The 24,002-nt window shown below is 42.3% G+C and overlaps 1 pseudogene; it reads left to right on the forward strand.

The window, feature by feature from the left end:
• Nucleotides 1-4,985, forward strand: part of LOC132108038 (alpha-2-macroglobulin-like) — a 67,065-nt pseudogene extending 62,080 nt beyond the window's left edge.
• Nucleotides 4,986-24,002: the final 19,017 nt, after the last annotated feature.

Here is a 24,002-nt window from a genome sequence, read left to right on the forward strand (position 1 = left end):
AACACATTTATTTCTCAGGACACAGTGGTGGCTCTTCAGGCTCTGTCTTTGTACGCTACCAAAGTGTTCAGCTCTGACGGCTCCAGCACAGTGACTGTACAGTCAGCAGCAGACACTCACCACTTTGATGTCAATCAGGACAACAAGTTACTGTACCAGGAGAAGCAGCTGCAGGACGTCCCAGCCAAATACAGCATTGAAGTGAAGGGCTCAGCCTGTGTGTCTGTGCAGGTCTGTAGTATATTCAGCTTCATTGACTCAATCTCTCTCTTTTCTTTCTTAGCATTTTGCTGCTGTTCTGTTGTGATATGATTCTTTTTTTTTTTTGTTCATGTTGACTCTCTCAGGTCGCTCAGTTCTACAACATCCCCACTCCTACTGAAGCTAAAACACTAAGCATTGATGCAAAGATTGAGGGAGATTCCAAAGCACTGGGACAAAATTTCCTTTTGAACTTCACTGTCAAGTAAAAACAGATTTAGATTTTTTTATAGCTACTGTTTCTTTTATTATATATAGATACCTCTTTATTTAATGCCAAAAAATGTGACACTCTTAGTTGTAAAATTCTAGAATTGCTTGGATAAAATTTAAATCATAATAAGCATTAAATCAGGGCAGTACATTTATCTTTTTTAAGATATCATGGTCCCCAGGAGACGACTAACATGCTCATTGTGGATATTAAACTTTTATCAGGATTCACAGCTGACACATCATCGGTAAGTTTAGGTGTATAAAGTTATTGTGCATTAAGAAGACACACATTTTTTTACACATTTTTACTACTGTTTTTTTTTTTCATGTTAGCTTTACTTTGCAAAAACTGAAAAAACACCTTGTCATCATCAGCATTTTTTCATATTAGTAATTCTATTTTCCCTATAGCTTACAACGTCAATTAGTTCGGCAGTCCTTGCTCAGAACTATGTGGAGCGGGTTGACACAAAAGAAGACCATGTCATAGTTTATTTAACAGAGGTAAGTAAATAATAACATTTATATAATTAACATGTATTCAATAATTTCCATGACTGGTACTGTATATATGTATTTTTTGTTTATCCTCCTGCAGATTCGAAAACATATTTCTATGAATTACAAGATGCAAATGAAACAGGTTCTTCCAGTGAAGAATCTCAAGCCAGCAGTGGTCAAAGTGTATGATTACTACCAAACAAGTAAGATTTTATTTTAACATTCAGAAAAATGTAAAGGTGATGGTGTGCAGTTTAATGCAATTTTTATTAGATAAATAACAAAACGTATAATTCACAAACTTTTTGTTTTTATTAATATTTTATCTTGTTTTTTGTATGTTGTTGACACAAAGCCATGCTGTATTTTTTTGCCATCAATTGGCATCCTCAATTAATTAATCATATTACTCACTATTGTCTAATTAAAGGTCATAGTAACCACTAACAAATGTTACAACTATTTTCATGATGGATGTATTGCATTTTCTAGTAGATATATCTAGTAGTATATATATATATAAACGCATACATATAGAGTCGGGTCCATATATATTTGGACACTGACACAATTTTCTTAATTTTTGCTCTGTATGCTATCAGAATAGAACTAAAATGAAACAATCAAGATTTTATTGAAGTGCAGACTTTGAGCTTTCAATCAAGGGATTGAACAAAAATATCAAATGCTTAGGAATTACAACCATTTTAATACACAAATGTAATTGGACAAACAAATATAATCATAAATAAAATGTAAAAAAAAAAAAATATATATATATATTTTGTTGAGAATCCTTTGCTTAAAGGTACAGGTTGTAGGACCTGCCATGAGAGGGCGCAATATCAAAACCATAACAATCGCGTGGAATGATGGAATGTGTTGTTTTCTATCAAGCCGCTGACGGCCATCAATCAGACGGAAAGATAAATCATGGATTTAACGCGAGTTCAACGATTTGCGTGAGTAGATTACATACAAAGTCAGTGCAAAGACGCGATCAGACGATGGATCAGACGCGTCCTCGCGTGGGTCTAGAGATGCGATACCCTGCGTTTGGCATATATGCCCCATAAAACTAATCTTGTTGATCGTTATAATTGCATATGTTTTGTGTAAAGATACGAATCAAAACAACTCACCTGTCGAGTAAAACACAAGCGAGATCGGCATCTCTTTCTAGTTGAAGTTTGTCGCGAAGCTACTTCCACATTTGTCCACGAAAACAGTTGTCATGTGGTTTCTAAAGGCGGTAAAGGCGGTAACAAAGGGTAACTAACGTCATTGACAGGTGACTTCACTGTCCCGTGTCACTGTTCAGAATGGGAATTTTCTCATGATTTACAAGTAGTTGAAAACATTAGAGATATTATTGATAACTTCAGTTGGTATTTGTTTGTGGGTCTTTATGCCTTTAGTTTTGTCTTCAGCAAGTGAAAGGCATGCTTGATTGGGTTGACATTAGGAGATTTACTTGGCCATTGCAGAATATTTCACTTTTTTACCTTAAAAAACTCCTGGGATGCATTTGCTGTATGTTTTGGATCATCATCCATTTGTTCTATGAATGTCACAGTGTCTGGTCTGTCTATCCCTGGGTGTCCACTAGTGGTCTCACTTCCCCATATAGTCACCCCACTGCAGGTACTACATTTCCCACAAGCCTTTGTCTGGATTCATCACTGTTAATTGCACACCTGTTAATTGCACTCAGCTGTTCCCACTTTCATCGTTTTCACCTGTCCATATATACCCTTGTCTGTTTCTATCATTTTCATGGAGTCCTTGGTCTATGGCTACGTTCACACTGCAGGGCTTAATGCTCAATTCCGTTTTTTTTTTTAAAAATTCGATTTTTCTGCAAGGCCGTTCACATTTCCAATTAAATGCGACCTTTTGTGATCTCCTTTGTGAACGTGAAATGACCCAGAAGTGATCCGCATGCACAGAAGAGTACTCAACGGCCAACGACGTCACTCGTTGTTTGCGGAAGTAGCTAAACATGGTTGTCATAACAACAGTGTAGTCAACAACGGAGCTCGTTTAGCAATATTAAAGTTATTTAAGCAGCATCGTCCGCCATGGTTGTTGTTTATCTTCTCATTCCCGCCTACTTCAACGCAGGATTATGACGTTTGTAGTGTATCAATGACGTACGGGTCGGATACATGTGACCTGGCCGTTCAGACTGAGGTCACATTTCAAAAGATCGGATTCGTATCGGATTTAGGACCACATACCCAAGTGGCCTGGGTCGCATTTGAAAAGATCGGATCTGTGTCGTTCAGACTGTCATGAAAAGATCAGATACAGGTCGCATAGGGGCAAAAAAATCGGAATTGGGTCGTTTCAGCCTGCAGTGTGAACGTAGCCTAAGTCACCCTGCTTTTCCGTGTTCCTATTGTTTATCGTGTTTCTTGTTTTGGACTGCTTTTCTGGATATTGACCTTTTGCCTGACTGGATTTTGATTCTTGGATTCCCCTAATAAAACACTGCATCTGGATCTCTCTGTTTGTGTTTGCGTTCGTGACAATGAAGCACTGCCCAATCAACTTTGCTGCATTTGTCTAAATCTGGGCAGACAGTATATCCCTTTACACTTTAGTATTCTTCTGGCTGCTTCTGTCCTCTTCGTGCATGCTCATGCCAGCACACTGCTCCACTATGTTTCACTGATGATGTTGTTTGCTTTGGATCATGAGCTGTTCCAAGCCTTCTCCATTCTTTTTTCTTCCTGTTATTCTGGTACAAGTTAATAGTTCTTAATTTCAGCCGTCCAAAGGATGATTTTCGAGAAGTTGGGATTTTTTTTGGAAGGGTTTTTTTTTTTTTTTTGACAAGTCTAATTCTGGCCTTGTTTGCACCTTGTGGTTAGCCCGCTGTATTTTTATCTGGTGAAGTCTTCTCTTAAACATGTACCAAACTGTTGATTTGGCCTCTCTCTGGTGGATTTGTTTTGTTTTTGCAGCCTGACAATTGTCTGTCTCACCTGCATGGGGAGCTATTTGTCTGCATGATGGAAAGGCAAATGGCACACTTAAAATCATTTACAGACCTTTTTCCTGGTTAACTGATGTATAAATAACTAAGAAATAGTCCACATCTGTCTGTGAAATAGCTTTTGAGTAAACTGTCCAATTACTTAAGCTCCCTTGTAAAAAAAAGGAGGAGGTACATATTAAAGAGCTGTAATTACTTAACCTTTACTTCACTTTACTTTCACTACAGTTGTGATGAGAATACCCTCAAATTAAAGCACAGGGAGTACACTTTAAGCCCACATTTGTTATATAACTGTAACTTGAATATGTTTTGGTCAACAGCTAGAATAATAAAAATTGTGCCTGTGTACAAAATATTTATGGACCTGACTGTTTCTACATACATACACTATGTTCAATGAAAAAATGTTACAACTATGCATGTAAAGATTTGCTTTACTACAGTGAGCAACTGTACAATGAACCAGACCAGAGCCTTCTATTAACTTGTGTCTTGATATTACCTTCTTTCTTTAGGTGATCAGTCGGAGACCGAGTACTCTTTCAACCAAGTGTGTAACTTTGGGTCTACCATTGGGGGGTTTAAACTCGCAGCATATTTATTAATTTATGTATTTCTTGAATAATTTTCTTGTGTAAAAGGTACCGTTCCTGTATAAGAAATACATTGTGATACTTTTACTGATTTAGGCTACTTAACATAAACGCAGCTATTCACTTGACTATTTATACCATAACCTGACTGTTTATGGCATGCCTTCCACTGTCAATAAGGTCAAGCATTTCAGTCCTACAGCTCATAGTATAATGACACAGAATACAAAATGTCTTTAATACTGTCTGAGTAGTTATTCTTAGTGGCATTGTTTGATTTCATTTGTAATTTTTATGTATTCTTTTATATGTGTACTCAGTAGCAGCAGCCCACTCACAATTTGTCATTTGTTCTTATATTTTAAAATAACTTGTTTGAACTTATTATGGAAAATAAAGATTTTAAAGATGTTGCATGCATAAGGAGTCTGACAACAGCCTGCACTCCACATAGAGATCTTATCTCACCATCATCGAGTGTTGGTGGGGCAATGAGTGTTGGGTTGGTTGATTCAAGGTCCTGGACCTCTCTTTAGCATTAAGAGACCCCCATTGTGCCAAAAAAACCTTGGTTTTTCAATAAAGCTATAATAATTGAAACATGAAACTATTGAAAATGAAAATTACGTGAAAAGTGTGGTTTCTGTATTAAATTTAGAGCTGCTCACATATTTATTTTAATGTGATTTTACAGCATTGCACATTAGAACCAATCACACGTGATTCTATTGAGTTTATGAACACAATGGCCTATCAGAGGTGCTCAGATTAGTCATTGCGGAAATCTCAGTTTTGTTCAGTGCACGCATCCTAAATTCGAATTCATCATAAGCAACAAAGTGCACGTGTATGAACTATATAAGTTATATAGGACATAAAAGATATTAATTTACAGTGTGGACAGCTTCATTGATTATAATAGGAATTTTGAGTGCTTAAACTCTAGCTAAACTGAAATTAGTAATATTCTTTAATGTGAATGTTCTTTGCTTGCTTTCTCCATAATTTACCTTTGTTAATTAAAGATATTTTGTTTTCACCATAGAATGTTTGTATTGAGTTATGATCACTTTAAATAAAAAATCAGTTGTATTAAATATTTAAAAATAAATTACAAAGTTTAAAAAATTACCTTCTATTAAATAAATCAAATCAATAATTGAAATGATTGTTAATAGCTGACAAATCATTTGCACTAGATCTTCTGGAAAGCTTATTGCTTACATAAAGCAACATTAGCTCAATCAAATTCTCTGATTGGGCCTGTCCAAATACCCACACTTATGATCCGCTCTTTAACTTAGCTACAAGAATACTTTTTGTATACACCAATAACAGCTTTATTAAACAATTCTTCTCCTGCAAATTACATATTCCAACATTATCAAAGAGTACCATGACACATGCACATGCAATTCCGGTTGTGGCTAGAAAGTGATACAGCTGAAACAGGAAGCTAACAATAAATTAAATTTTCAACCCCAATAATTAATATGCTACTATTTCATTATATTTTTTTAGTCATGATTGTGCAAGAGGTTGCAGGTTTCAAAATAATACAAAATATCCAGGGTTGGAATTAGTTTGCAATTTGGATTTTTATAAGATCCCTTGTTTCCTGATAAATGCCATCTCAACTATTTCTGAAGTGCTTCTTGTTGGAAAACAATCTTACCAGAATGTTTTTCTGTTGAAATTGTGTAGGTCCATGTGTCCATTTGTTTTTTTGTTTTTTTATAAGCTGTTAAATTATTAAGCAGTGACTCATGTAGGTTTTCTTTTTCCGTGTTTTATGTGGTGCGCTGGGCATATATTTTTAATTCCTGATTTGTTCCCTGACATGAGGCTTGTTGCAAAGCAAAAGTAAAATTTTGATGTCCTGTGAAATGTATGTCCCTAGGAATTTGAAGTCCTTAACCCTCTCCACAATTTCTCCATTAATGTAGATGGGGGCAAGGTCAAACTTTTTCCTGCGGAAGTCTACCACCACCTCTTTGGTCTTAGAGGCGTTGAGAGACAGGTTGTTGGTGGAGCACCAGGCGGAGAGTTTTTGGATTTCATCCCTGTAGGCGGACTCATCATTATTGTGAATAAGTCCAACTACAGTGGTGTCATCGGCAAACTTGATAATAGTATTACTTTCATGAAATGGGGTGCAGTTGTGAGTGTATAAAATGTAGAGTAAGGGGCTCAACACACAACCCTGGGGTGCCCAGTCAAAGTTGACACGAACAGAGTTATGGTCATCCGGATGAACAATGTATTGAATGTTTCATGTTAACTCTGAATTATTTTTTTTAAATGGCTGTTTAAATATCAAGAAATGCTCAATATAATAATGCATTTTTACAGACTTCGAATTAAAAAAAACTCTAAATTCTACAGTAAAACCCAGTGAAAGTTGACACAGACAGACTCTTGGGTGTCCTGAAGAATAATTTGTTGAAATTTTTATGTTAATTCTTAAGAAATTAAAAAAATGCATGTAGAAAAAGCAGGAAATAGTCAGTGTTCTGTATTTTAACACTATTTTTCTCCAAAACTACACAGTAAACTTTATATTTTATAATATGCAATATTAATATGCTTTCTTAAATTATTTTTTCTTGTTTTGGGGCACACTTTAATTAAAATCTGCTGAAATATTAGTATTCCTCAGCTTTTTGGCCACTTCATGTATCCGTACCCTAATTTAACAAATAGGCCTTCAAAACATGTCCAAGGTTGGCAACAGTGAGAATAAAAGTTATGCCCTGAGATTTTCCTCTGAAATGCAACTAACACCTCAAAAATGCAGAACATGCCTTTGGTTCCACAGCAACCAAAGACAAATTGTCTGATAACACTAGTTTTATGGCTCAAATGAATGCGGGCAAAGCTAATCTTGCTCAAGTGTCTCTTAAACAGATTCATTTATAGTAAAACCTTTCTTTGAATGAAAACACATATGTCGGGCTTCCACTGAAATTACCCAGAACAATTGGACCAGGAACTCACCCCCCCCCCCCCCCCCCCCAAGACCTGTTAGATTTTATATAGCGCTTTTCTAGGCACTCAAAGCGCTTTACATAGTCTGGGGCTATCTCCTCATCCACCACCAGTGTGCAGCATCCACCTGGATGATGCGACGGCAGCCATAGTGTGCCAGAACGCCCACCACACACCAGCTTACTGGTGGAGAGGAGACAGAGTGATGAAGCCAATCAGTGGATATGGGGATTGTTAGGAGGCCATGATGGTCAGAGGCCAATGGGCGAATTTAGCCAGGATGCCGTGGTCACACCTCTACTCTTTTCGAAAGACATCCTGGGATTTTTAATGACCACAGAGAGTCAGGACCTCGGTTTAACGTCTCATCCGAAGGATGGTGCTTGTTGACAGTATAGTGTCCCCATCACTACACTGGGGCACTAGGACCCACACAGACCACAGGGTGAGCACCCCCTGCTGGCCTCACTAGCACCTCTTCCAGCAACAACCTAGTTTTCTCAGGAGGTCTCCCATCCAGGTACTGACCAGGCTCAACCCTGCTTAGCTTCAGTGGGAAACTGGTCTTGGGCTCCAGGGTGATATGGCTGTTTTCATTTAAACATAATAATAGCCGTAGAAATTTACTTAGTTCAGTGAAATTTGTGTATATAGCCATTACAATGAAACAAAATATTATATCAATTGCCTCTTTTTATTTTCATTTAACATAAAGAGTCCCTTGGCTAGTCAGAAGGACTAGCCGAGTTGACACTGCTTTAGACAGATATATGAGCACTGAATATACTGGATATATGAGTCTCCAAAATCGGCGAAACATATTTTAAAATAGGTGCTGTCTTTATAAGTAAACCACAGATTTGAGTTTTAAACAACTATATTCTTGCCTGAAATACTTTTAAAACTACATTTCATGACACAATAACAGTAATATTTTGAAAATGATCAGAATAAATGGTGGTTGAAATCACAATGCTGCGTGAACTCTACCAATCAGCATGTGTAGTGCCCAAGTCCCGCTCACGAAAGCTCTGGACCTTTGAAAAAGTACTAACTCGCAAGCAGGGACTTTCTGAGGGGCATTTTTTTTTTTACCAGGAAGTTTATTTAGATCCTGGTTCCTGCGGTGGCAACACATCAAGTACCAGCCCATAGTCCCTAGTTCCTGGGTAAAGTTCCAGCAGTGGAAACGCGGCTATATACTTCAGGTCATTGTGTACTGTATGTTGTTACTCTTCTTGTATGTTGTCTTTTTGTATTGTAAACCGTTTTATGCATGCTTATGATAGAACCACTTGTTCATGTAATCTTATGTGTAATCTTACCATGCTTAATATCTATGAATTTGTCTTTTGATGATCTAAACAAAACTCTATATTATATGTTGGTACATAGACAATATATTAGTGTTCTAAGAGTGTTTGCATTAACACTCAATAGAGTTCCATATAAACTTTCAGCCAAAGGACCGTAAAACTAATATCTCCAACCTCCTGGTTGGAATTTCAGCCTTTCTCATTGGACAAGCCCATCCTGAGAGGCGTGAATCTTCTCAGACCTTAAAATGCTTACGCACAGTTCCGCCCATCTTTTTCTTCTTCTGCTAAGTTTTCTCTCTTAGCCTTTTTTTTCACTTTCCACTGGGAAGAAATGATTACCATCAAGTCAGAACATCTTTGGAATTCATCACTCTTCAAACCCAAAAGAACATGATCACAAGTCCAAAAACCTTAAGGCTATCAAGACTTTCATCTGAGGCTGCATCCGGACACTTGTCAACAACCAAGGCAATGCAAGGATCATACATTTAACTAAACTAAACTTTCCCCCTTTTTCCTGACCTTAATTTGTTCATTTGTAAATTCTATGGCTCTAGCTTCTGGTCTCATTTGCGTCCAGCTATTTTTAGATGTACAAAACAGTTTGTTTTGCTGCTTGACATTGACAATTGATGTGTCCTGTCATTTTATTTTAATCTGTTATCTTAATTAAGAACACCTTTTACTGCAGTTTTACCGTTTACTGCACATTGTTATTCTCCTCGTTATTTTCCTATAGCGGCTAATGAAATGGAAGTCTCACCCATAGGCTTACTTCCTACTGAAGAAAAAGTGGATAGGCCCCATTATAAATGGCGATGATGGTTTTACTCAGGTGGTTAACTGACTCTTTCCATGAATGCATTCTCTGTTTTTTCTAATGGCTTCATTCATCCACTTTACTCTCTTTTTGTATTTACGCGTGAGTGTATATACAGGTAATTCTCAATAAATTAGAACGTCATGGAAAAGTTTATTTCTTTCAGTACTTAAAATCAAATAGTGAAACTCATGTATTAAAGTCAGTACACACATACTGAAGTTGTTTAAGTCTTTGGTTCTTTTAATTTTGATGATTTGGGCTCACATTTAACAGAAACCTTAAAAAATCTTAACAAATTAGAATACTTTATAACACCAATAAAACATTTTAGTACATTGTTGTCCTTCTGGAAAGTATGTTAATTTATTGTACATGTACTCAATACTACAGTCGTGGCCAAAAGATTTGAGAATTACATAAATATTAGTTTTCAAAAAGTTTGCTGCTAAATTGCTTTTAGATCTTTGTTTCAGTTGTTTCTGTGATGTACTGAAATATAATTACAAGCACTTCATACGTTTCAAAGGCTTTTATCGACAATTACATGACATTTATGCAAAGAGTCAGTATTTGCAGTGTTGGCCCTTCTTTTTCAGGACCTCTGCAATTCGACTGGGCATGCTCTCAATCAACTTCTGGGCCAAATCCTGACTGATAGCAACCCATTCTTTCATAATCACTTCTTGGAGTTTGTCAGAATTAGTGGGTTTTTGTTTGTCCACCCGCCTCTTGAGGATTGACCACAAGTTCTCAATGGGATTAAGATCTGGGGAGTTTCCAGGCCATGAACCCAAAATTTCAACATTATGGTCCCCGAGCCACTTAGTTATCACTTTTGCCTTATGGCACGGTGCTCCATCGTGCTGGAAAATGCATTGTTCTTCACAAACTGTTGTTGGATTGTTGGAAGAAGTTGCTGTTGGAGGGTGTTTTGGTACCATTCTTTATTCATGGCGTGTTTTTGGGCAGAAATGTGAGTGAGCCCACTCCCTTGGATGAGAAGCAACCCCACACATTAATGGTGTCAGTATGCTTTTGTCACGTACGGTGATACAAGAAACACAGGAGAGATCCAATTGCAGGTGTGAGATTTATTACAAGGGCAAATCCAAAGGGGTAAACAGTCCAGGCAGGGTCAAAACCAGAAAATCCAATAACATCAAAACAAACAAGAACACAAGGGAAGAGCAGACTCTGGGAGGTATCATACATACGACAAGGACTCCGTGACAAAGACTCAGACAGACCGGGTTTAAATACACAGAAGGATAATGGGGAAACAGGAGACAGGTGGGGAACAATCAATTAACTAGAACAAGGAGGAAGGTGACCAAATAAGGGAACAGGAAGTGATGATATGATAGACACCGTGGGAACTGAGGACACCTAGTGGATAACCAAGGGAACACAACCCAGACACTGTGACAGAACCCCCCCTCTACGGAGCGGCTTCCAGACACTCCACGATAGACAAAACAGAGACCAGGAGGGAGGCGGACAGGTGGAGGCTCAGGGGGAGGGACGGAGGGCCAGAAAAGAAAAACCTGGGGAACAGGCACCAGAATGTAAACACAAAACAGGAAGACCAGGAGGGAGGAGGACCGGAGGAGGTTCAGGGGGAGGGACGGAGGGCCAGACTAACAGAAAGGAACGGGGACAGAAGTGAAAAAAAAAAAAAAAAAGGGCAAAAACAACAACATGAAGCCCCCCAGGGCGGAGCAGAAGACCACCACATCCTTGTGGTCGACGCCAGAGTCCTCCAGGGCGGAGCGGAAGACCAACACAACCGTGTAGTCAGGGCAAGCGCCCCCCAGGGCGGAGCAGAAGACCACCATGTCCGTGTGGTCAGAGCGGAAGCCCCCAGGGCGGAGCAGAAGACCACCACGTCCGTGTGGTCAGAGCGGAAGCCCCCCAGGGCGGAGCAGAGGACCACCACGTCCTCGTGGTCGACGCCAGAGTCCCCCAGGGCGGAGCAGAGGACCACCACGTCCTCGTGGTCGACGCCAGAGTCCCCTAGGGCGGAGCAGATGACCACCACGCCCCTGTGGTCGATGCCGGAGTCCAACAGGGCGGAGCAGCAGACCACCCAGTGACTTGACTTGACTCTGAAAGTTCAACGGTGACCCGCCTTGTCTCTGGAAGGTCCCTGGTGACTAGCCCTGACTCTGGAAGGTCAGCGATGAATGGCCCTGACTCTGGAGGGTCAGCGGTGACTGGCCCTGACTCTGGAGGGTCAGCGGTGACTGGCCCTGACTCTGGAGGGTCAGCGGTGACTGGCCCTGACTCTGGAGGGTCAACTGGAAACTGACTCGACTCTGGAGGGTCAACTGAAACCTGACTCGACTCTGGAGGGTCAACTGGAACCTGACTCGACTCTGGAGGGTCAACTAGAACCTGACTCGACTCTGGAGGGTCAACTGGAACCTGACTCAACTCTGGAGGGTCAACTGGAACCTGACTCGACTCTGGAGGGTCAACTGGAACCTGACTGGACTCTGGAGGGTCAACTGGAACCTGACTGGACTCTGGAGGGTCAACTGGAACCTGACTCGACTCTGGAGAGTTCAATGGAACCTGACTCGACTCTGGAAGGTCAACAGGAACTAGCCCTGACTCTGGATGGTCGACGGTGACTAACCCTGACTCAGGAGGGTCCATGAACACCTGACTCGACTCTGGAGGGTCAACCGGGAACTGACTCAACTCTGGAAAGTCAATGGGCCCCTGATCTGACTTTGGACTGCCTGTGGAGACGTGAGACGCCTCGGCTTCGGGCACCGCCTCTGGAAGGGCCTCGGGCACCGCATCGGGAACAGCCTCGGGCACCGCCTCGGCCTCCAGAACAGCAACGGACACTGCCTCGGCATCGGGCACCACCTTGGCCTCTGGAACAGCATCGGGCACCGCCTCGGCCTCCGGAACAGCATCGGGCACCGTCTCGTCATCCGGAACAGCATCGGGCACCGCCTCGGCCTCCGGAACAGCTTCGGTCACCGCCTCGGCCTCCGGAACAGCCACGGTCACCGCCTCGGCCTACGGAACAGCCTCGATCACCGCCTCGGCCTCCGGAACAGCATCGGACACCGCCTCGGCCTCCAGAACAGCATCGGGCACCACCTCGGAAACGGCCTCCGGAACGGCATTGGGCACCGCCTCGGCCTCCGGAACAGCATCGGTCACCGCCTCGGGGACGGCGACGGCCTGCTCGGGAACGTCCTCCTGGATGGCAGCGGCCCGCTCGGGAACGTCCTCCTGGACGGCAGTGGCCCGCTCGGGAACGTTCTCCGGACCTTGAGGAGCGGTAGACGCCTGTCTCCTCCTCCTCCGCCCTCTATGATGGCGAGTCGGTGGCACCTTGTCTGGAGACTCAGGCGTTGAGTCGGCCATCTTGTGCTGTGGCGCTGGGCTGGCGGCCATCTTGTGCTGTGGCTCTAAGCTGCTGGCTATCTTGTGCTGTGGCGCTGGGCTGGCGGCCATCTTGTGCTGTGGCTCTGAGCTGGCGGCCATCTTGTGCTGTGGCTCTGGGTTGGCGGCCATTTTGTGCTGTGGCGCTGGGCTGGCGGCCATCTTCTCTGGAGACTCAGGTGTGGTTGCTGCATCCCACTGAGCACGATGGCGCAGGTAATGGGTAAACCCCCAAAAGTCCAGGATCTCCAACCCCTTCATCTCCCATTGAGGTAAAGGGTCATCCAGGCAATTATTAAATAAGTCTTTCAGTGCCGCGTCATTATACCCTAATCCGACTGCCATTGTCCAAAACAATTGTGCCAGGCCACCCACCTCACTCCCCCTTTGACGAAGGGTGGTTGTTACATCCATAAATATTCCTGTGAGTGCCTGCTCTCTCTCGCTCCTTCCCTCCTTGGCTGTCAATCTCTTAGGCGCCTCCCTTGTCTGCTGATTGGCTCTGGAAGCTGTCCGTCTTCATTAATCAATGTGACACCGACCTATCCAGTGCCAGTAAAGTTTCCACCATCAGATAAAAAGACGTGCAAGGAAGTGAACTGGAGACCTTTTTTGCTTCCTGGGGTTTTGTTATGTTACTTGTTTCTTGATTTGATTTGTTTCTTTGTTTATGCCAAATTTCAATTTGTTTGTTTTAACCATTTTTCTTTTGAACCTTACCTCTTTTTGATTTGCCATTTTGTTTGTTTTTGTCACTTTGTGTCTTGGATGGCGTTGCTCTTTGAACTTTGCTGAGCTTAGGCTCTAGGACATTTACTCCTTACCCAAGAGGAAGGTGGATAGGAAAGATGTCGTGCGACTTCCATTGTGCAACATTTAGGTAACTCGATCTGTTTAGACACCCTAGGTAAGAGGTGAACGCCACCCCCTGTATGTTTGGTTTTTATTAGTTGAGAATAGGGAAGTTTATAGTGCTTGGCGCTGAAGATTTGCTTTCTTTTCTTTAGTAAGGTTAGAGGTTTAAAATAAGTTAGAAGTGCTTTTGTTTTGTTTCTTTCTTTCGGCGTCACTAGCGTCCTCTTTCTCTTGGGTTTATTTGTATTGTTCTTTTGTTTTTGTTTTCTGAGTTGTAAAAATTTGTATATATTGGTTGTCTCTTTAATGATTTATATTCTTTTTGGTAGTTATTTGGGTTTTCACGTTGTACAATAAATCACATTTGTTTGCAACTGGTGTCTCTGCATTGTATCTTGCTGCCTCCATCAGTTTTACAGGTTTACCGCAAAATTTTTGAATGTTACTCCTTTTACCCCTAGACCATTTTTAAGAGGGTCGTAACATTTAATGGGGGCTCGTCCGAGATCAATTAATACCAAAAGAGTATGTTAATTGTGGTAACTTTGTAAATGTGTTGGTGGCAAAGCAATGGACATTGCGTTGTTTGTACTGTGACAGTATAGGATTTTCTCATGTGGTGTAGTAGTGTAATTCTTATTGGTTGGTTATTAATTATGGAAGTGTTTAAGTTGCAAGATTTTGTTACCAGTCCATTTGTACAGCAAATTAATTCATGCAGGAAGCAGGATTTATTGCAGATTGCAGACCATTTTCAGATTGTCGTAAGTAAACCGTCTCTTAAAGAAGAAATAAAACAAATACTGATCTTGCGTTTGAATGAGTTGCAGGTGTTGCCTATGTCAAACGTTGGGGGCAGTGAAACAGGTGGAGATGTTAACGTGGATGGTGTGGCTCTGGCGCAATTCAGTTCTGGGGAGAAGGACAAGCGTAGTGGTGGAGCTGATGCTGACGTGGAGGCCGAGGTCAAAGCCAAGGCTGGCTTACCACCGTTTGAGCCGTTTTCACCCAGTTCTGTTGATTCACGGGATGGATCGCGACTGAAGGTCCGCCTTGCCCGTTTGCATTATGAAGCGCAAGAGAGAGCCCAAGTACGCCAAGCAGAACTGAATTTGCAGTTGGAAGTACGTAAGCTGGAAATTGAGGCTGAGACGCAGGTGAAGCTGAGGCAGCTTGAGCTAGGTGCATCAAATGTTGCTACCAGCTCAGCTGTACAGCCAGTCCCCGCTCAAGTCTCTTCTACTCCTCCGCAGGTTGGTTTAGCCCCAGATGCTTTTGATGTGGGTAAACACATTGCACTTGTTCCTCAATTTAGAGAAACAGAGGTAGATACTTACTTCAGTGCGTTTGAACGCATCGCAACTTCTCTTCATTGGCCTAAGGAGGTTTGGTCTCTGCTTTTACAATGTAGATTGTTTGGTAAAGCGCAAGAGGTTTGTTCTACATTATCATTAGAAGAGAGTCTAAAATATGAGTCTGTGAAGTCTGCTATCCTGCAAGCATATGAGTTGGTTCCGGAAGCTTATAGGCAACGTTTTAGGAAACACAAAAAGAGTCCTACACAAACATTTGTGGAATTTGCTAGGGAGAAGGGAGTGTTGTTTGATAAATGGTGCGCTGCCAGTAAAGTGAGTGATATTGCTAGAGGAATTTAATGGATGCTTATCTGAACGCGTAGTAGTATACCTTAGTGAACAGAAGGTGACCACTTTGTCACATGCAGCGGTACTTGCAGATGAGTTTATTTTAACCCACAAGAATGTATTTGCCTGTACACGTCCTGAAAAGTTACAGATTGACAGTTCGCAATCTCAAACGTCACGTTCCAGATTTAGTCCACCTCATAATAAAGAGAAGCGTGAATGTTTTTACTGTCACAAAAAAGGGCACGTGATCGTGGATTGCTTGGCGTTGAAGCGCAAGCAGCAACCACAACCAAAGAGTGTGGGGTTTGTGAAGGCTCCTAAATCTGCAGTCGCTGTGCATACTGAGGAAAGAATTGATGAGATTTATCGGCCCTTTGTGTCGAAAGGGTTAATCTCACTGAGTGGGATAAGAGAGGACCAGGAAGAAGTAAGAATAGTTAGGGACACTGGTGCCATGCAATCATTTATTTTGGCAGGTAAATTACAGCTGTCTGACAACACTTTTTGTGGCTCTAGCATGATTGTTCAGGGCATTGATATGGGTTGTGTGAAATTCCCGCTTCATCGTTTGCACTTACAAAGCGAGTTGTGTACTGGTTTCGTGAGAGTTGCGGTGTGTCCTTCACTTCCTGTGAAGGGTGTTGATTTTATCCTTGGAAATGACCTGGCAGGTGGAAAGGTAATGCCTGTTATTGAAGTTGTTGATGAAGAGAATTATTGCTGCGCAGAAGGAGGATAAAACTCTTGTGACTTCTTTTAATTCCGCTCTTTCCCTTGATGCGGCTAAGGAAAATAAATTTGCTTATTTTATTGACAATAACTTATTGATGAGAAAGTGGTGTTCTCATGTTGACAAGAATTCAGACTGGAATGTTGTTTATCAAATTGTTGTTCCGTTTTCCTATCGTCAACATGTCTTGTGCTTGGCTCATGATCACCAGCTTGCTGGTCATTTAGGAGTTACGAAGACCTATAATAGGATTTTGAGCCATTTCTTTTGGCCAGGATTAAAAAAAGATGTCACTCATTATTGCCGTACTTGTCATACCTGTCAGATTGTCGGGAAACCGAACCAGAGAATTCCACCTGCTCCTTTGTCTCCTATACCTGCGATTGGAGAACCGTTTGAACATGTGATGGTAGACTGCGTTGGTCCATTACCTAAGACTAAGTCTGGTAACCAATTTTTATTAACCATGATGTGTGTGGCTACCAGATTCCCAGAGGCGATTCCACTACGAAAAATCACTGCGCCAGTCATCATAAAAGCATTGGTGAAGTTCTTTTCCACATTTGGACTTCCAAAAGTAGTGCAAACCGATCAAGGTACAAACTTTTTATCAAAACTTTTTAAACAAGTACTTGAATCACTGGCAATCTCTCACAGAGTCTCAAGTGCATACCATCCGCAGAGTCAGGGTGCACTTGAGCGTTTTCACCAAACTCTTAAATCAATGCTTAAAAAATATAACCAGGACACTGCTAAAGACTGGGATGAGGGGGTTCCCTTAGTTTTATTTGCTGTCAGAGAGACCAGTCAAGAATCTCTTGGTTTTAGCCCAGCCGAACTTGTGTTCGGACACCAAGTTAGAGGTCCACTCAAAATTCTTAAAGAACAGATTTTAGAACCCAAGTTGAGTTCAAACCCTAATGTATTAGATTTTGTATGCACATTTCGAGATCGTCTTCATACTGCTTGGTTGCTAGCTAGAGAATCGCTTGCTAATGCTCAGAAAGACATGAAGAGTAAATACGATAAGCAAGCGGTAGTGCGATCATTTCAACCAGGCGATGAAGTGCTTGTGCTGTTACCTGTCCCAGGATCATCTTTGTCTGCTCGTTTCTTTGGTCCTTATGTTGTGAAAAAGAGAATGAGTGAAACTGATTACATGTTGTACACACCTGATCGAAAACGAAAAACCTGTGTTTGTCACCTAAACATGTTAAAAGCTTATCATACTAGAGAGTCGTCAACCGCAAGTGCTGTGGTACAGACTGCAGGGCCCGCGGTCTCTTCTGTTGCGATAGCTGTGGATTTGGCGCCATCTCCTAGTATCTTGGGTGTGGACACAGATGGTGTGGTGTTTCGCCAGGCTTTTCAGCAGGGTACAAGGTTAGCAAATTCAGAGATTTTAGAAGATCTACGCTCCTATCTTGATCATTTGACTGTGGATCAGAGGATAGACATTGTAACATTACTTTCTGATTTCAAATGTCTGTTTGGTGATGTTCCTACACAAACAAATGTCCTGAAACATGATATTAAGGTGAATGGAGCTCGTCCTATTAAGCAACTTTCTTATCGTGTTAACTCCGTAAAAAGATCTGTTATGCGTCAAGAGGTAGAGTATTTGCTGGAAAATGATTTAGCCAAGCCCAGTTGCAGTCCCTGGAGCTCTCCGTGCCTGCTTGTTCCCAAACCCGATGGCACCTTCAGATTCTGCACTGATTACCGTAAGGTAAATGCTGTGACTGTGCCAGACAGTTACCCGTTACCTCGAATGGAGGATTGTATAGATAACATCGGTTCTGCACGTTTCGTTACAAAGCTTGATATGCTGAAAGGATATTGGCAAGTTCCACTCACCCAACAAGCTTCGGAGATTTCAACCTTTGTAACCCCAGATAACTTCCTCCAGTATACAGCGATGTCTTTCGGGCTTAGAAATGCCCCAGCAACATTCCAGCGCCTCGTTGATATAGTTTTACGTGATGTACCAAATTGCAATGCGTATCTTGACGATCTGGTGTTGTATTCGTTGAGTTGGACAGAACACATTGGACTGTTAAGAACAGTATTTGAATGACTGGTTAAAGCAAATTTAACGCTTAACCTAGCAAAATGTGAATTTGGCAAAGCAACGGTCACTTACCTGGGTAAGGAAGTTGGTCAAGGCCAAGTACGACCAGTAGAGGCCAAGGTCACGGCAATAACGGAATTTCTGGTTCCTACTACCCGTAGAGAGTTGCGGAGGTTCTTGGGTATGGCAGGCTATTATCGTAGCTTCTGTAAGAATTTCTCTACTGTCGTGAGTCCACTTACTTCATTACTCAGCCCTTCTAAAACTTATGAGTGGTCTGCTGAGAGTCAGCATGCTTTTGATTCAGTCAAAACTTTGATGTGTAATGCCCATGTTTTAATGGCACCTGATTGTACTCGCGTTTTTAGATTGGAGGTTGATGCAAGCGCCGTGGGTGCTGGTGCCGTTCTTATTCAGGAGGATGAGAATGGGATAGAACATCCTATTAGTTATTTTTCTCGTAAGTTTAATAAACATCAGCTAAATTACTCAACAATTGAAAAACTTGCTTTATTGTTCGCATTACAACACTTTGAAGTCTACCTTGGTTCCAGTAGTCTTCCGATTGTGGTTTATACAGATCACAATCCTCTTGTGTTTTTAACTCGAATGTGCAACCACAATCAGCGTTTAATGCGCTGGGCTCTTATTGTCCAGAGCTACAATTTAGAAATCAGACATAAGAAGGGTTCAGAGAATGTCTTAGCTGATGCTCTCTCAAGAGCATAGTTGGGTATGGTGTTTATTTTTACAAACGAGTTTGTTCTTAAGGGTGGGAGTGTTACATCCATAAATATTCCTGTGAGTGCCTGCTCTCTCTCGCTCCTTCCCTCCTTGGCTGTCAATCTCTTAGGCGCCTCCCTTGTCTGCTGATTGGCTCTGGAAGCTGTCCGTCTTCATTAATCAATGTGACACCGACCTATCCAGTGCCAGTAAAGTTTCCACCATCAGATAAAAGGACGTGCAAGGAAGTGAACCGGAGACCTTTTTTGCTTCCTGGGGTTTTGTTGTTACTTGTTTCTTGATTTGATTTGTTTCTTTGTTTATGCCAAATTTCAATTTGTTTGTTTTAACCATTTTTCTTTTGAACCTTACCTCTTTTTGATTTGCCATTTTGTTTGTTTTTGTCACTTTGTGACTTGGATGGCGTTGCTCTTTGAGCTTTGCTGAGCTTAGGCTCTAGGATGTTTACTCCTTACCCAAGAGGAAGGTGGATAGGAAAGATGTCGTGCGACTTCCATTGTGCGACATTTAGGTAACTCGATCTGTTTAGACACCCTAGGTAAGAGGTGAACACCACCCCCTCTATGTTTGGTTTTTATTAGTTGAGAATAGGGAAGTTTATAGTGCTTGGCGCTGAAGATTTGCTTTCTTTTCTTTAGTTAGGTTAGAGGTTTAAAATAAGTTAGAAGTGCTTTTGTTTTGTTTCTTTCTTTCTTTTGGCGTCACTAGCGTCCTCTTTCTCTTGGGTTTATTTGTATTGTTCTTTTGTTTTTGTTTTCTGAGTTGTAAAAATTTGTATATATTGGTTGTCTCTTTAATGATTTATATTCTTTTTGGTAGTTATTTGGGTTTTCACGTTGTACAATAAATCACATTTGTTGGCAACTGGTGTCTCTGCATTGTATCTTGCTGCCTCCATCAGTTTTACAGGTTTACCGCAAAATTTTTGAATGTTACTCCTTTTACCCCTAGACCATTTTTAAGAGGGTCCTTACAGTGGTCAAGTTTCGGAATTTCCCCCTCTGTTCCTCCATGGTGGCTGGGGAACAGATTCGAAATCCCACAACGCTGGATCTAGGCATGACGGAGTCCTTCTGTCACGTACGGTGATACAAGAAACACAGGAGAGATCCAATTGCCGGTGTGAGATTTATTACAAGGGCAAATCCAAAGGGGTAAACAGTCCAGGCAGGGTCAAAACCAGAAAATCCAATGACATCAACACAAACAAGAACACACAGGAAGAGCAGACTCTGGGAGGTATCATACATATGACAAGGACTCCGTGACAAAGACTCAGACAGACCGGGTTTAAATACACAGAAGGATAATGGGGAAAAAGGAGACAGGTGGGGAACAATCAATTAACTAGAACAAGGAGGAAGGTGACCAAATAAGGGAACTGTCAGGGCTCAGGTTTGATCTGTCTCTCGCTCCTGCTGGAGCCTTTGTTTTTGTTTCTGTTTGCACGTGTCTGCCAAGATCAGCTGTTTGCTTTTTGCGATCGACGTGGTTGTGCACGTGTTGATTTGTTTTGTTTTTCACTTGTGCGTGCCAGCCGCATTCAGCTGATTGCGCTTTGCAATCAGCGCGGTTGTGTATGCGTTCTCAGCTGTTTGTCATTTTCTCATTTATTTTTTCCTTATTTAAATCTCATGTTTTCTCTTTGTCTTTGCCAGTGTGTTTTGTTGTTGACGCTTTTTATGCGTTTCTTGTTTTGATTCATCAGTTATAGTTTTGTATTTTTTTTCTCAGTTTCTCTTTTTTTTCTGCTCAGTTATTTCAACTGCTGTCTGGATTGTCTATGCTCCTTGACCAGTGGTCTGTTCATTGGGACTTTTTGGATTGTTTGCTCTGGATTATTATCTAGATTTGTGGATCTCTCTGAATCTGCCTGGGCTATCATCTTTAATGACCATCGCCTGATACTGACTACCGCTCGCCTGGAACATATCTGTTTGGACTCTGATCTCCTCTATTGAGTTCTGGGATTGTGGATCTGGAATTCAGCAGTTCGAATTATCACTGAATAAAACTCTTGTTGCATTTCTACTGCATCTGGGTCCTTCATTTCAGCAACACCTGACAGGAACAGGAAGTGATGATATGATAGACACCGTGGGAACTGAGGACACCTAGTGGATACCCAGGGAACACAACCCAGACACTGTGATAGCTTTACTGTTGGCATGACACAGGACTGAGGGAAAGGGGCTTCATCAGAGAATATGACTTTGCCCCAGTCCTCAGCAGTCCATTCACTGTACTTTCTGCAGAAGATCAATCTGTCCCTGATGTTTTTTTTGGAGAGAAGTGGCTTCTTTGCTGACCTTCTTGACACCAGGCCATCTTCCGAAAGTCTTGGCCTCACTGTGCGTGCAGATGCGCTCACACCTGCCTGCTGCCATTCCTGAGCAAGCTCTGCACTGGTGGCACTCCGATCCAGCAGCTGAATCCTCTTTAGGAGACGATCCTGGCGCTTGCTGGACTTTCTTGGACGCCCTGAAGCCTTCTTTACAAGAATTTAACCTCTTTCCTTGAAGTTCTTGATGATCCTATAAATTGTTGATTTAGGTGCAATCTTAGTAGCCACAATATCCTTGCCTGTGAAGCCATTTTTATGCAACGCAATGATGGCTGCACGCGTTTCTTTGCAGGTCACCATGGTTAACAATGGAAGAACAATGATTTCAAGCATCACCCTCCTTTTAACATGTCAAGTCTGCCATTCTAACCCAATCAGCCTGACATAATGATCTCCAGCCTTGTGCTCGTCAACATTCTCACCTGAGTTCTCACCTCAGCAGGTCCTTTAATGACAGCAATGAAATGCAGTGGAAAGGTTTTTTTGGGATTAAGGTAATTTTCATGGCAAAGAAGGACTATGCAATTCATCTGATCACTCTCCATAACATTCTGGAGTATATGCAAATTGCTATTATAAAAACTTAAGCAGCAACTTTTCCAATTTCCAATATTTATGTAATTCTCAAAACTTTTGGCCACGACTGTAGGTAGGGGCTCCTTTTGCTTCAATTACTGCCTCAATTCAGTGGGGCATGCAGGTGATGAGTTTGTGGCACTACTGAGGTGGTATTGAAGCCCAGGTTTCTTTGACAGTGGCTTTCAGCTTATCTGCATTTTTTGGTCTGTTTTTTCTCATTTTCCTCTTGACAATACCCCATAGATTCGCCAACTTTTGGTGCTTTTGGCAGTGTGGGCAGTTGCCAATTCCTGCTAGAAAATGAAATTAGCATGTTCAAACAGCTGGTTAGCAGAAGGAAGCATGAACTGCTCCAAAATGTATTGGTAAATTAGTGAAGTGACTTTGGTTTTCAAAAACACAATGGACAAACACCAGCAGATGGCATTGCACCCCAAATCATCACAGACTGTGGAAACTCAACACTGGACTTCATGCAACTTGGGCTATGTTTTTCTCCACCCTTCCTCCAGACTCTAGGACCTTGGTTTCTAAATGAAATACAAAACTTGCTCTCATCTGAAAAGAGGACCACTGGGCAACAGTCCAGTTCTTCTTCTCCTTAGCCCAGGTAAGATGCCTCTGACATTGTCTGTGGTTAAGCAAATTCCTTGACACGTTTGTGTGTGGTGGCTCTTGATGCCTTGACCCCAGGCTCAGTCCATTTCTTGTGAAGTTCACTCAAATTCTTGAATCGATTTTGCTGGATAATCCTCATATGGTTCCAGTTCTCTCAGTTGGTTGTGTGTCTTTTTCTTCCACACTTTTTCTGTTAACATGCTTGTTAATACAGCACTCGGTGAACAGCCAGCTTCTTTGGCAATGAATGTTGAATTACTGAAACAAACTAACTTTTCCACAACATTCTAATTATATGTTTGTTAGACTATCCATCCATCCATCCATCTTCTTCCGCTTATCCGGGGCCGGGTCGCGGGGGCAGCAGTCTAAGCAGAGAACCCCAGACTTCCCTCTCCCTAGACACTTCCTCCAGCACTTCTGGGGGGACACCGAGGCGTTCCCAGGCCAGCCGGGAGACATAGTCTCTCCAGCGTGTCCTAGGTCTTCCCCGGGGTCTCCTCCCAGTGGGACGCGCCCGGAACACCTTCCCGGGAAGGCGTCCAGGAGGCATCCGGAACAGATGCCCGAGCCACCTCAACTGACCCCTCTCTATGTGGAGGAGCAGCGGCTCTACTCTGAGCTCCTCCCGGGTGACTGAGCTTCTCACCCTATCTCTAAGGGATCGCCCAGCCACCCTGCGGAGAAAGCTCATTTCGGCCGCCTGTATCCGGGATCTTGTCCTTTCGGTCATGACCCAAAGCTCATGACCATAGGTGAGAGCAGGAACGTAGATTGACCGGTAAATCGTAAATTTCTTCACCACGACAGACCGGTACATCGACCGCATTACTGCAGAAGCTGCACCGATCCGTCTGTCAATCTCCCGTTCCATCCTTCCCTCACTCGTGAACAAGACCCCAAGATACTTAAACTCCTCCACTTGAGGCAGGAACTCTCCACCAACCTGAAGTGGGCAAGCCACCCTTTTCAGACTGAGGACCATGGCCTCGGATTTGGAGGTGCTGATTCTCATCCCAGCCGCTTCACACTCGGCTGCAAACCGTCCCAGTGCATGCTGAAGGTCCTGGCTTGATGAGGCCAACACGACAACATCATTCGCAAAGAGCAGAGACGAAATCATGTTGTCACCAAACCTGACCCCCTCCGGCCCCTGGCTGCGCCTAGAAATTCTGTCCATAAAAATCATGAACAGAACCGGCGACAAAGGGCAGCCCTGCCGGAGTCCAACACGCACCGGGAACAAGTCTGACTTACTGCTGGCAATACGAACCAAGCTCCTGCTCCGGTCGTACAGGGACCGGA

This window comes from Carassius carassius, chromosome 28 (assembly GCF_963082965.1).
Source record: "Carassius carassius chromosome 28, fCarCar2.1, whole genome shotgun sequence".
Lineage (NCBI taxonomy): Eukaryota > Metazoa > Chordata > Actinopteri > Cypriniformes > Cyprinidae > Carassius > Carassius carassius.